Genomic DNA, 15188 nt, shown 5'->3' with positions numbered 1-15188 from the left:
CAGGAGCAACTAAAACAGAAAGGAGTCTATTTTAAGGCCTATGCAAACACTGGAAAATGGAAAGAACTGTGACAATTCTCCCATAAATTAAAGCACCAGTACTGAAATAGGACACACATTGGCTACCTGTGGCACTGACAGAGGGGTCTACTGATCCCTGTGGGGCCCTGCTAAAGTATAAGAGTTGGGCCTACACTGTTAAATGTGTAATCAACTATTTGCTATATAGTTTCCATAACATTATCAGTTAGAAGAAGTTCCTGTAATTGTACCAATGGGCCTACTCATCTGAACAGTTAGGCATTGCATTTAGACACTTATCCATATACCTATTGTTTTAAGTTGAATGAGCCACCAAAGAGCATTTTTCTTAAGTATCTATATATAATATAGTCCATAAAAATCAATGGGTTATTCACTTAAGCAAATTATTAATAGGAAAAAGTATTTTCAGAATTGAGTCTTAAATGGAATTCAGTGAGCCAAGACAGTTCACCTACTTTGATCTCTCTGAGTTAACAGGAATAAAACTAGTGGCATACATCTTTTTCCCCTCCCAAAAAAATAAAGCAGATATGGCTCTAACTAGAAAGAGAAATAAAAAATGTTGAAAACAGTAAGCTATTTCTATATTTGTACTTTATCAGCATAACTACACACTGCCTTTTTCCTTTTTCTGATCTTTGTGTATTTAACCTTGTAACCTATGCTTAAAGGGACCCTCAACCTATAAATCATATTTCTGTCAGAACTTTGCTTTTCTTGCTATTGTTATCAGTAGCACTAAGGTCACAAAAAACAGAGGAGACAAAGGAAAGGCTTATTTTCCTCCAGCCCAACATGTGCTAGAGTACTATTCACAGTTACAATGGAACATAATCCCATCCTAGACTGTTTGTAATAAAAAAGGAAATATATATATATATATATATATATAAGATAGATTTTACACAAATACTTTTTATGTATTTTTGTAATTATGTAATACATTAAATAATTTTCCAATTCAATAAATACATTGGTTTTACTGTTCCTTACATAAAGTGTCCATCACTAGCTGTCAGTTTCCTGTAGCAATAATAAAAAAAATGTGATTGAAGAAGGAAGTGTGGAAGGAAGAGAGGGGTTGTGGTTTTCCAGATCTACTTGGTTATGGGTTCCACATCTAATTGTACAAGGTGAAAGGAAGTGTCTCCGTATAGGGTATTTTATTTGGTCAGTTTATGCATGAACCTAACTTCGTAACATTATTTGAGCCCCAAAATGACACCTTTGTACATGGTCTTCCTGGTATTTTTAACTGGGTACATACCTGTGTAGTAATGACATTTGGGAGAAATATTCACTGTTGTCTGTGCTTCAATTCTTTTCATATGAGGGTTACAACACCAGTAAATTCTCCTGTAATCTTTTGCTATGATTTTTATCACTGAACATATTTTTTCCTTAAATTAACTGCTATAGAAGGGTCATGCCTATGCAACTCAACAGAAAGATTATTTGGTGACAAATCACAGTAAGCACATGGACTGCCCTGTAGCGTATTTCATATCAACATTCTGCAAGAGTGTAGTTAAATGAACTCTGCAAGATTGTATTTAAAGAAAGACTTTCAACTTGAAAAACGATAATTTGGCAAAACTAAATAAAAACTCTGTTGGAAAAACATACCTCATCCTTACTACTTCTTTGTTTGCGCATGTGTGTGGAGGGGGATTCTCTTTCCCTTTTATTTGTATATTTTCTTGGGGTTTTTTCTCTTCTGCATTTATGTGTGATCCACAAAAATAAAGGGAGAGTGTATTGTCATCACAAGCATTTTAATACTGCATGATCATGGTTCATTATCATCATATACTAACAGAAAATCTCAATGAAAAGATTATAAAACAAATGGTTAAAGCATCAGTCAGTGATTATTTTATATTGTACACTTTCTCTCCTCATTTTTCCCTCTTCCTTTGACTCCTACTATGTAGGTCATGCATACTTCCTTTCCCATTGACTTTTGGGATTGACTATTTGTCCTCTTTCTTCATTTCCTTCACTTCCTAGCTGTTTGAGGCGACAGGATGGTAGCCTGGCAACTCAACCTGTGTGGCACTCTAAAAAGAACTTTGCATAAGGCACATTAAAGCTAAGGGAATATTAATTACCCATAGACTGCTAAGATTATGTGCAGCACTGAATGCTGGTTGTCCTAGAATGTTGCCTATATGACGATTTTGCATAACATCTCCAATATGACTGATATGCAGGAACACATTTAAGCTATATTTTCTGAGACCTGTATATAGGGAGTTGACTATTCTCAGCATGCAAAGATTGTAGCACACCAATCTGTGGACTACACTAGTCAACCAGACATCTACACAGGAATTAGGATTCCATTCAGTGCCTCCAATATGGACTAAAGAGTTCCCTAGGAACCTATACTTTAGCATCTTCGCATTCACAGAAGAAATCCAGTTTGAACACCTAAGTGGCTGACTTCCATTATAATGTAAATTTATACCCATTTAGGCTGACGATGGCCAAAACCCCCAGATACCCACTTCCTCAGTGAGGGCTTTAACCACCAAGCTATTTTGCAACAGTGAGCTCCATTACCCTCATGTAGGTGATGATCTTTCAAGTGAATGGAGCTGATTACACTCCGAAGGCATGAACCTTTGCACCTTTCTGCTCTGTGTTTCCTACTGCCAACCTTAGGTACCCCCAGGCTGTCTAAATGGTCCTTTACACAATTTACCTCTACCCATTTAATACTAACTCATTCATTGAAAGCGCCCAAATATAGGGATTGTAGGCATCTATCCCAGTCTTAACTGTATTGCTCTCCTGGACCTGGAAACCTAATATCTAAGTACTACAACACCTAACTGGACAGACTGATGATACCAGCCTGAATCTGACCCATAATCTCCATTACACAACATTTATGAAACTGACTCAGAGTACTGGTGAGAACTATTTGCTTGTCAAAAAATAGGACTTTTTGCTTTCTTTTATCTTCCTTCTCTTTTTTTTAATTCACTTTTTTTCATTTTTTCATTAAACTGTAGCTTTTTCATTAGTTACTTTATAAATTTGTATTTTTTAGCTAGATTTACTGGTAACATCAGTTCTATGAGCACCCTATTATGACAGATGACAGAGAGGCATACTCAAGAATTGAACAAAAATGAATGGAGGTGATCCCTGTTGAAATTACATACCTTTCTAATTTTATATTTTGCTGCATATAAGACCACTTTGTTACCTCCTATTGGTGTTCAGCTAGTGTAAGTCAGTATAGCTGTACTGACTTAAGAGATATTATGTCAATTTATATTACTTGAGGGTCAGCCTTTTATCCATGCATCTTGCTCTACTGATGTCACATGGAGCATTGCCAATGACTTCCAAGAATCCACCTTTTATTCTCTATTCTAACATGGTTTTAATAAAGATAACCCTAACAATCACTAAACTATCATCATGAAACAAACTCAGCAAAACTTTCACCTAAACTGTGTTAGAAAGACTGGTCTCAAAATTACTGGTGCATTAACTATTGCTAATTGTTTAATTACTTTCTACATGATGAATAAAGTTGTAAACTGCTGCCACACAAGCTTCACTCAAACCAGTCTATTAATTTTAAAGTGCTTACAGCTAAAATTAGTGATGGAGGGCAGTTTTGAGGTTGCAAAAGACTGGAGTAATTTACTGGTGTCACAGAAGCAGCCGCCCACATTATTTACTTTGAAGAAATCTATAACTTTAAAAAGCTTTGCACTGCAAAATGAACTGAATGTATTACTGCTCAGTGTTGTTGAATATCCTTCATTCTGTTGTTTCTGTCTGTAGTTACATACAGTGTGCTGTAGACATATTACAGTCTCCTTGATACCTTTTCTAAGATGATTCCCACAAGAAGCCCAATAAATAAGTAAAGTTTCTATTGCATTTTAATATACTTTCATGCTCATAAGGTGTACAGAATTAATCCTAAATTCTAGGTTTCATATCCATACGTTGCAACTAAAATCATTTACCTGCTGATGCAGCCCTATCAGTCTCCACCTCAATCTCTTACTTTCCCAATCACTTTTTCCACATTAATTGTAAGCTTCTTGTTGTTCCTTTCAAAGCTGTGCACAAGTGAATTTCTGCCTTGGTCTTGCTCTTTATCCCGCTTGTCTCATCCTCTTAATTCTATTTAATCAAATGCTCCTTTTGTATCCTTTGTTCTGCTTTTGCAACTTATTTGATAAGCTTGCTAATTCAGGAGCCCCTTTCTTAACTTTATGTCCCATGCTAATCACCCCACTTGAGTTTTTTCTCAAAAGATCTTTGAACACTTTATCTCCTCAGAAATATTAGCAAGATATACAAAGAAATATATCAGAAAGTGTCAAAAGGCATAATATTACCACTCAGTTATGTTACCCTTCCTTATAATGATTTAAAGTAGGAATCTTGCCCTCACATTTTCTTTAAATTGCCTAGTATCCCCTTGGCACTATAGAAGTAACTTAACATAAAACTTCAGTAGCAAGCATTCCCTGATATTTTCTGTAACATTGCCTTATACACATAAGTAGTCAGCTCACATATATTTATTTGGCAAATGGAATTACTTTTATCAAAAAGTAAAGCTAAAAAAATATAGCAGATGACACATTACCTTACAAAAAGGCTGCTGTCCAAGACAATAATTTGTTCTTGATAGTTAGAAAGACTTTACACAGTATGAGCTTTTAAAGACTCTTTGTAGTCCTGATTGGCTGGTAATAAACATGATGTTTGTATTGTTTCTGTTGTACAACCAATTGTCAAATGAACTGGAATCTGGAATTACTCAGGTGTGCAAGGTTCTGATGATTTTTTTAATACGTAGAACACTATTGCATATAACGTTCTTTAGTATATATATAGATTAATTTATATTTTCTCATAAAGCATCTTCATTTGCTGCACATTCTCCTTATCACCACTATCTGTAAAGAAGTATCTTGTATAAATGCTAATTCATGAGCAACAATTGTTTTAAAATCTAGAAAAAAAATCAGTCAAGAACCTAAAACGGATCTCCATATTTGGGAGCACCTCGAACACTCAGTTAATTGATAACTCAGCATGAGTTCTGCCTAGACAGATCTTGGTTATTGCATGCTCATAACATAAAAATGCAGCGGGAAATTACCACTGGATATTATTTTAGCTGACAAATCAGAAATGAGAAAATTAAACTATGCAGTAAACATCATATTCATAAGCTTATATACATGAAGCATACTGACAGTCCAACTACCATATGTTGCAATAATGCACTGCTATGTTTTTTTTCTTAATTTGAATGAAATTGTCCAGCAATTAACTATAAATATGCAATTAACTTAGACAGACTTTTTTAGCTTGAACCCTTCCCAGGCACAGTAAAATTCCACATTAGGTTTTATAGAGTAATTAGAGACATCTTTGTATTAATAAGCAATGTTGGCTGCCATATTCATTAAAAAAAAACAACATCGTGGATTCCATAGAGTTTACTTTTAAGCCGAAGGATTTTATTTTTATTTAGATTTGCAAAAGCTCACAGTTTGGATGTAGTTAATCAAATTATTTTAAATACACAGAAAAAATAAATGAATTTACAAAGACGCAAATTTCTAGCCAAGAATTAATCTAAACTTTTCACTCATTAGCCCCAGACAAAAATGAATTTGCTATTTTCACATAGTAACCTTGCTCTTTTGGTTGCAAAAAATACTTTTGTTTTTTAGTGTAAAATGTTTTTAAAATGAGGAGAAATGATCACAAGTTTTTATTGTCATAAGATCAGTGTCAAGGTTGTTTTTCACTGGTTCTCCCGTATATATGTTGACTCTGTATATAATACAATGACTAAGTGCTAGAAGGGATGAAATTGCATGTCCAAATGAAATGAAAAACAAATTTGTAGCCTTAGGTCCAGAAATGAATTGAAACCTACCCTTGTCCTAAATATTTGCTGTACAACTTATATTAAATCCTCTGAGATTTCACATTAAGTACTTAGAGTGGAGAATTTAGTTGATCTCTGAGACAGATTTTATAAGAAACCCGTTCCTATTTTATTCTGCCCAGCACTTTGTCAGTTTATGAGGTCAAAAGCTATTCTCACATTGAATTAAAACTAACAGAAAATACCACCATTAGTTACAATCACCATTTCTAAGACCAGTGACTATCATGCAAAACCAGCAGGATTTGTTGTGGGACTACTATAGGCAAACCCAATATGAATTTAAATAATAAGACTAGATTAATAATGAATAAACATTATCATTTAATTAATCTCTGTAATATCTGAAAGTTAAATTGGTATCAAAAATGGTCCCCTTGGGAGGAATAAAATGTACTGGAAGATAGTACAAAAGTGAAAAGATTCACTTTCAAAGAAGTAGACAGAACCATGTGGAAAGGTGATCATCATGGCTAGATATCGAAATTACACATAAACTGCTATAAGTGACTGGAAGCCAGTCTAAACCTGTAACAGAACAGAAGTTCAGTGCACATAGACCAGTTTAAAAATGGTGAAATCTAGTCTAAGATAGACCTGGATGAATGTAGTATCAGATTTTACTAGTTTAGGTTAGACTGGTTTAGCAAAACTTCTGTACCAGTTCCCCTCCCAATTCAACTTATGTCACTGTCCTCCCACATCCAAGGATCATTTGCAAGCCCTGCTATCCCCCTCCCCCATAGGGTGAGCAGGCTAGCCTCTGTCTCTCAGCTGAGGGTCGGGCCAGCCCAGCCCTGGGCTATCACAGCTGAGACAGCTGTACAAGGGTAATGAAGGCAAAAGCCCCCATTGCACAGCGCCCCCCGCACCAGCTGTGAAGACCCCAGCCTGGGAGGGGAGGGTTAGGGCTGAGGCCAGGGCCAGGGCTGGAGCTGGGGGTTCATTCCCGGGTTCATTCCCTTGTGCCTCTCCCCTAATGAGAGGCAGCAGCTCATGAGAAGGCAGGGCTGTAGAGAGACAAACCTAGCTGGCTAGCTGAGCTAGGAAGCCTCCCTGTTCATTCCTGCTCCCTTCACCCCCACCCAGTTTGGGCTGCCTGCTGGCTGAGCTGGGAGATGCAGCAGAGCAGACTGGCTGTGGTCCAGCAGAACAGATGGGGTGTGGTCCAACAGAGCCAAAGCCTCCATTCCCACCCTCCCCCTTTTGCTTCAAGAGGCCCAATCTTTCCATCTGCTGAGCACCAGCCCCCCATGCCACTGCTGGCCGGCACTCTGTCAGTTTATGAAGTCAAAAGCTATTCTCACATTGAATTAAATCTAACAGAAAATACCAACATCAGTTACAATCACCAGGCTGCCAGGTGTACCATAGCAACCCACTCTGGAATCCCAAGCCTGGGCAGGAAGGAGGGCCCATGGTGACAGGAGGGGATTGGGGGCATGTGCCTGGCAGGCAATCAGGGATGACAAACACTTGGCTGTGCTTGGCTGAGTTTCCAGCTTGCTGGGAAGTGTGCAAGAGTGTCCCCCACCTTCTGGCCTTGGCAAGTGCAGACACCTGCCTCCTTCACCCTACTGAAGGGCAAAGTATATTCCATTCACTCTCGATCCAGTCTACTTAGAGCTTAGAGAAATCCATGTAGATTTGATTGATTCTGCCCTGGGCTTTTTGAATATCTGTACTTAGCCCAAGTTACTGAAGAATGCAGAGTGGGGGGGGTGGGAATGATTGGTGATATAAGAACATAAAGAACACAGAAAACCTGTTCCTTTTTTTCTCTTCTGCCTGTTGATGAGCTGTTTCAAAGTGTTGAGGTCCCTCCCAAAGAGCCTTCCTCAGTTTTGGTCGGTCCTGGGCAAGGGTCTCCCAAGTGTTGATGTCGATGTTATGCCTATTCATGTTTGCCTTCAGGGTGTCTTTGAAGTGCTTTCTTTGCCATCCGCTACTTCGCTGACCTTCTTTCAGCTGTGAGAAAAAAATTCTCTTAGGAAGGCAGAAGTCAGGCATGTGAACAATATGACCTGTCCAGCAAAGTTGGTTTTGGATGATCATGACCTTAATGCTGTTGGAATTTCTTTGGCCAAGATGTTGATGTTTGTGCATCTATCCTCCCAGTTAATCTGAAGGATCTTGCAAAGGCACCACTGGTGGTACTTTTCCAAGCTCTTGAGATATCTTCTGTATGTAGTCCAAGTTTCTGAGCCATACAGCAGAGTTGGAATGACAAAGCTCGATAAACCAAGAGCTTCATTTCAGCAAAGATGTCATGATTTAAGAAGGGATTTGTTTCTCCATTTGGAGCAGGTTGGTAAAGGACTTGCATTTTCCCAATGTTTAGAGTTAAGCCAATGAATGCAGAGAGTCCTGCCTAACCCAAAGAGCATGCTGGGATGCTGGGGGAGTCTGGTTTATCAAAAACCAGCAAGGGGTCTGGGACAGACATTGCATAAACCAGTTTGAGCCAAATCAGTTAAGTCTGATACTACTTTCAACCAGATTTATTTCAAACCATTTTCAGCCATTTTCAAACTGGTTTATGTGCACTGAACATCTGTCCTGTTACAGGGTTAAACCAGTTTCTGATCACTTAAACCGGTTTATGTGTAATGTCTGTCCCTAGCCAAGAAGAGGTAATAGACTTTCTTTCACCTGAAGATTTCCACATCCACAAAAGGAAAACATGGAGAAAGAGAGTAAATGCATCCACTAGGCATAAGGATGATTCTGCAGAATCTACAGACTTCTTTAATAGCAATATTGTGATTAGGTCATTAAAAATGGGGCCAGAAAGAAGGTGGTCAGTCATGGGGAGGGAGGAACAGCCCAATTAGTTGAGCATCAGACATTAGAGAATGAAATGGGAATGAGGTTCGGGAGATCATAAAATCTTTAAGAGGTCAAAAAAGTTCCCAGAAAATATTCAGGCTTTTGGCTATTTACCGGAGCCTCTAATCTTTTAACAGCTTAGAATTCTCTATTCCAGTTATTTTCATCGAGATGTTATGAGATCCTTTTAAGGATGTTGCAAGGTATTGTGCAATGTTAGTACTGTTAGGTATGCTACCACCTACACGATTCACATAATAAGCCCAGAGACTTCAAATAAGAATCCATAGTGTCAAAAAACCTTCTGACTTGTTGAAACTTTGGTTGTTTTGCAACAAAAGAACTGCTCTATTATTTTTGTGTAGTCAAAAATAAGTCAAAGCTAAGAGCTAACATTTTCCAGGGGGTGCTGTTAATCTAAAAGGGTTAAGAACCACTGCTGTATTCCAATGAAGTTCACAAATTACTTGTGGTATTTCTTGTTGTTCCTAATTAATTTTCAGATACCTGTGTTCAAAGCTGACAGATTTCCTTTTATATTAAAATGAACTTAAAAGGAAACATTAAAATGTTTTCCCACTTTATCCTTCAGCTTCAGTTCAACTAAGGCATCAGCCTTGAAGAAATACATTTGCGCTGGTGTGGCAGCAACCACTGCATATACTATATAATTTCTATTCTGACCACCTGGTCATGAATAATTTGAGGAGAGCCACACACATGATCAGAGGTCAGGAAAACAGACCTTATTTTGAGAGGCCGAGAGCTATGGGACTCTTCAGCCTGGAAAAGTGCAGGCTCAAGGGTGATCTGGTGGCCACCTATAAGTTTATCAGGGATGCTCACCAGCATCTGGGGGAACAACTGTTCACCAGAGCGCCCCAAGGGATGACAAGATCAAATGGTCACAAACTCCGCCGCAACCAATTCAAGGCTGGACATAAGGAAGAACTTTACTGTCCGAGCCCCCAAGGTTTGCAATAGACTGCTGATGGAGCTGGTTGAAGCACCTACTTTGGACACCTTCAAGAGACATTTGGATGTTTAACTTGCTGAGATCCTATGACCCCTGCTGACTTCCTGCCCCAGGGGCAGGAGGCTGGACTCGAAGATGTCCCGAGGTCCCTTTCAGCCCTAATGTCTATGAAATCTATGAAGTTTTCTATCAGACTAAAAGTTTTCAGGCTTAGTCTTTGTCTTAAGAATTTTTTTCAAGTTAAAGAAAAAACAGTATGGCCACTTGGGTGTAACAACAAATGAAAACATGAATATTTTCTATTTTACAATTATTCTCATGAGCTTCTTTGAAACAGCATCCCAGCCAAAACGTCTGGGTGTAGAAACTTGAAATTTGGCATGGGATGACATTCTTTTGTGGTTTGCAGAACAAATTGATTGCAATTCATTTGCCTAAGCTATGAACCTTTGAAAAAATCACATGCTGTGCATGCTCAATTCATTTTTGCAGGATTTCATTTTGCTAGGCCTGTAAAATTTGCAACTTAGAAAAACTGCAATATGCAAATTTGTACATCTAATTTAGCTGGATAGCAGACAGTATATAGATGATGTTTGTAGGCTGGGTTTTACTAAATGTAAATCTTACAGTCAACTAGTTTTACTTATAAAAGTATTCTTGAAAAATGAGTTTTAATGTCAAATGCCATTCAGCAAAAGCATGAGAGGCAAGGATTTCTTATAGTGATATCTTTTATTGGACCAACTATGATTCTAGATTAAAGTTAGACAAGCTTTTGAATGCAAGGCATTCTTCCTCAGGTCAAGTTTTGCATTCCAAAACTTGTCTACTAGATAGATGGTGCAATAAAAGATATCACCTTAAGAAATCTTTGCCACTCGCACAATTTCTGTAACATCATGGTTAGTTACAATATCACTCTTACACTACCATTCCAGCGAAAAGAAATTTTGAACTCATTTACTAAGTTCACACCACTAACTTCTTACACAAATGACTGAAGCAGGCATCAATCAGAAATTGAAACAATAAGACGTGCCTTATGTAACTGCACAAATATGGAATACGTATAATGGGCTTCACACAGAATAAGGGCTTTTTGCAGGAGAGACCTGCAAACCATTTTCACAAGTTCGGGAATTCTCTAATGTATTTGTTCTATGAAAAGTGACATAATTCGTTAAATAAGATGGTTCTTTAGGAACTATTTAGCCAGTTCTAACACTTGGGAACTGTGTTGACTTAGACAACAACAAAGAAGCCAGAACTGAGAAATAAAACCTGCCAACAGGTGTGATGATATTCTCTCTACACATGTTTGCATGTTGTAGGAAAATAATTCAAATCTTCTGAATCTGAATTGAGGCTGGGTAGGATAGTAATACAGCCTTTCCTGGAAACATCCTTAATTTGAAATGTTTTCCATACATAGTCAAAAAAATGAGTGAAAACTAAGAACTGACATTTCCTGAGGGATGACTTGCAACTAACAGTTGGTGCTCTAAGTGTAAAAATATTGAAAACCAATGTTCTATGATCTTACAGAGACATTTAACTTTAAATAGCTCAGTGTTTTAAGTTTGTGAAAGAAAGCCAGAGATTTTCCAAACAAATTTGTTCAGGAAGATATTTTTAAAACAGTAGCAAGAACATTTTTAGACATTTTTAAAATGTGAAAACCTAATCATACAGAAGAATGTTTGGCAATTGAAGAAACGTACATTTTTTTGCCAGTATCTATATATGTATATATAGATGACAGGCACCAAATTTAACCTGTAATCCTTAAAGTGTGAGGCACAATTTTATATCCACTTTGACCACAGAAAAAGCTGTATTGCATGTAACATCCTCTTTCCAGCGCAGATTCATGATAACTGTTGGTTGTTCTTTCTATCAGGGATGGGCAGCTTTATTTTCATGGGCAAAGATCCATTCAAACCCTGCTTAAGTCTCCCAATCAGGGCAACGTCTTTTCTCCCCAGCATAATGTCTCTTGTGTTTTGGGATGCATCAGTCACTTCCAAGCTAGTTTGGGCGTGTTTGCACTGCAACCAAAGGTAGCAATGTAATCTAGCTAGCACAAGTAGCAATGACAGACACCCTAGCCTGTGCTGGCATCTATGCTGCCATGGCATTACTCCCATTGTCTCCTGGGCTAGTAAGATGAAAGCTAATGGGGAACATGACATCCCATAGTACAATTACATCTCTGATTGCAACAAATACACTGAACAGATCCCAGGGGTTTCAGGCAGCTTGAACTTTTGGATCCTCTACCCTAGAAGGCCATCACAAGGCTTGCAGAATGAATTCATATAAAGCTAAACTGACTCAAAATAAGAACAAAACATTCCTTAGTTCAGATTTCACTTCTAAGGCTCTACCATTTAGCTGTTCTTTCCTTCTCTGATCATTTTTTCTTACACCCAATGTGTCATGGAATATTCCCCAGGAGTAAGTAATCACTAATCCTTTGAAAGAAAAAGAAATACAAAACCAAAAAACCCTCCCATCTTAAATAAGCTACTCTCTGTTTAGGACAGGCAACAGTTATTCTGGATTCTCTTAGCAGAAAAGTAGCCCATTTGTCTACCCTGTAGGATCCAAATAAACAGGTTTAGCAGGTAGGAAAATAAACAGAGGGATTCCCTTCTGACAGGGTCAAAGGAACAGTTTGAAGTCACCCTTGGTGCCAAGTTCAACCAAATACAAAAGGGTTCCTTTCTCAGCAGGCTTCAGCTAAACAATTCAGACCCACCCTTTTAGGAACACAAATACAAACCATTCCCTTCTCAGTGGGATGACACAAATACACACACAAAGTTAATGAACCCAGCAGGGATCAACCAAACAATCCAAATTCTCCTCTGGAGAAGTGGAAATAACTAAGAGACCAACAATCTCAATACTTGGCTCCAAAAAAATCACAGTACTTTTTGTGCAGGTTGGAAGAATAGCTATTTCCTTCATTATAGGAGTTTCAACCATTCTATTGCTATTAAGTCCCAACTAAAGAAGCATCCTTACAAATACAGTGATAAATGTGGCCATAGTTAGGTAGTCTAACATTCCATAGCTAAGGTATAAAACATCTTCATTGTTCCTCTGGTGCAAGCTGTATACATTCCATCATAATCTCACTCTCTATTCTCCTTTTTCATCCTACCCTCTCTCTGTCCCTCAGTTTCATGATTCCCTCCATGTTTCTCCTATATGGAAAAGTGTTTCAATTTCTTGTGGAAAGTGTGTCCTAAGAACTTTTCTGTCCACAAAGTATGAGTAAATTAACTTTGTATGGGGACAATCCAAGGGAATCAATCTGAGTCATGATAAGTCAATCCATCTCAGCCATGGAGAAACAGTGAATATACTCCATTGTCATTACTATACTTTTACTAGCCTCCTACTCTGTGGATAATGGTGGTCAGTAGACCCAATCACTCAGACCTGCTCTTACTCCAATTCCTCTGTTTATCTACAGACAGGTTCCACCCAAACAGACCATGACTGTGCTACAAAGGTTGAAGACCCTATTTCACATGCTCTCTATAACCTTTCTCCACGCCTTACAAAAAATGGTACTTTTACAATTATATTGTAGCTGTGAAGGTCCAGGAACAATGCAAGAGGCAAGGATTTTTCAGGGTGATATCTTTCATTGGACCAGCTGTATTGTAGAAATAAAGTCAGACAGATTTTCAGACTGAAGAATGCTTTGCATGCAAAAGCTTGTTGAACTTTATCCCAATGATACAGTTGGTCCAATAATTTTATTGACAATAAAAGTTATCACCAGTATCAAGGCCAGTTGGGCCTTGCTGCTTAGCCCTGCCACTGGCTTCCCCATGGTCCTACTGCCCCTGGCTCCTGTCCTCTTTGGCAACAAGTCAGGGGCAGATAAATATTAATTTTCTAAATTTTTTAGGGGCTCCGCAGGCTGGATAGAAGGACCTGGCAGGACAGATCCAGCTCACGAACCATATTTTGCCCACCCCTGGTCAAGGGAGGTTAAGCCTTCCTCAGAAGCATTGGGTGTTAGCTATGACCAAGATTCGGGGCTTTGACTAGGGTGTTCCTGTTGGAACCAAAGCTTCAGGTTCCTGACTAGAGGGTCCTGCCCTTCTGCTCAGGGTCAGACTTGCTATACTTGGGGTCAGGAAGGAATTTTACCCCATGGTGAAACTGGTATGGACTGTAAGGGTTTTTGCCTTCCTCTGTACTGAGGGACAGGACTGTCTACCTTGGAACTCTTGAGTATATACTGTAACAACCTTTTATAGAAGCAGGACATTGGCTGCCATGGTTCTCCTGCCTTACCTGTGACAAGTTAGGGTGTCTGTGTAGTGGCAGTTGAGAGTTTGGATTACAGGGAGTTTAGACTGTGAATTATATAGGATGGCTTGGATAGGGATGATGCTACCTCAGTCAGGGAGTTGGACTAGAACGGTTCTCAGTCTTTTTTGTACCAGGACCCATATGTAAACATCAATGGCCAGTCCCAATTCAGTGCCCTCACTTCCAATCGGCTGCCCCCTACACCCAGACTCCAGCCCTGCAGTGTATGGGGTAGAGGGTGGGTGTGTGGGGCATGGGGCAGGGGAGCAAGCAGCCTCTTGCAGGCTGGAACTCTTCCAGCCTGCAAGGGAAGAGCCATAGTTTTCCGTATTTTTCCTCTTTAAAGGAGAATCCTTTTTTAAAGTTGGTGGATCCATTTCTAGATGTTCATGACCCTTTCATGTATTCTTGTGACCCACTTTTAGGTCGTGATCCACAAATTGGGAAATGCTGGACTAGATGACCTATGGAGGTCCATTCCAGCCCACTGCTCTAAGCTTCTATGTTTCTACATTAAATTCTCTCCTTATTCAAATATCTCATTGGAACATCCTTATTCTGTGAAAATATTTCAGTATAGTTCAACAGCTAGGCTCAGAGAAAGAAGAGAACATTATAAATATCTGCACTTCTTGAAAACAAGGCCCTCTAACTTTTGGACATGGTGGGGGGAGGGTAAAGGGGGTTGTAGATTTGAAATGACTGTCTCCTAGCTCAAGTGGCAAAGAAAAGTGCATGAGAAAAAACACAGGAAGTACTGAACTTATTTTATTTACTAAATGATTACTCCTGGTTTATTAGTACAAGAAAATTTCTAGGACACCTAACTTCCTAGTTTTATGTAAGCAATGGGCATGTCTACATGAGACACCTTAATGTGCAGTGGACTGTTTTACTGCACATTAGTGTGTCATGGCAAAAGCCATGCTAATGCGCAGTGGTACTAGTCTATTGCATACTGTGTTGCCAAAAAAGTTTGCCTTTATTACTGTGCATTAGCACAGCTACTGCACCTTTATCTAGTACTACACTTAATGCACAGTAGCAAAG

General features: G+C 38.7%; 1 protein-coding gene across 3 annotated transcripts in view; it reads right to left on the bottom strand.

The window, feature by feature from the left end:
• The window catches only part of SLC16A7 (solute carrier family 16 member 7), a 165071-nt gene that overhangs the window by 124378 nt on the left and 25505 nt on the right, over positions 1–15188 (bottom strand). The window contains exon 2 of one of the 3 annotated variants that reach the window (XM_090042417.1): positions 7758–7960. The exons of the other annotated variants lie outside the window; for them this stretch is intronic. The gene's annotated coding sequence lies outside the window, so the exon portion shown is untranslated. The remainder of the gene's footprint in view (positions 1–7757; positions 7961–15188) is intronic. 3 annotated transcript variants of the gene reach the window in all.

This window comes from Crocodylus siamensis, chromosome 4 (assembly GCF_052110815.1).
Source record: "Crocodylus siamensis isolate JL-2025a chromosome 4, ASM5211081v1, whole genome shotgun sequence".
NCBI lineage: Eukaryota > Metazoa > Chordata > Crocodylia > Crocodylidae > Crocodylus > Crocodylus siamensis.
Note: the sequence above shows the minus strand (reverse complement) of the source record. Positions and strands in the feature narration are given on the sequence as shown.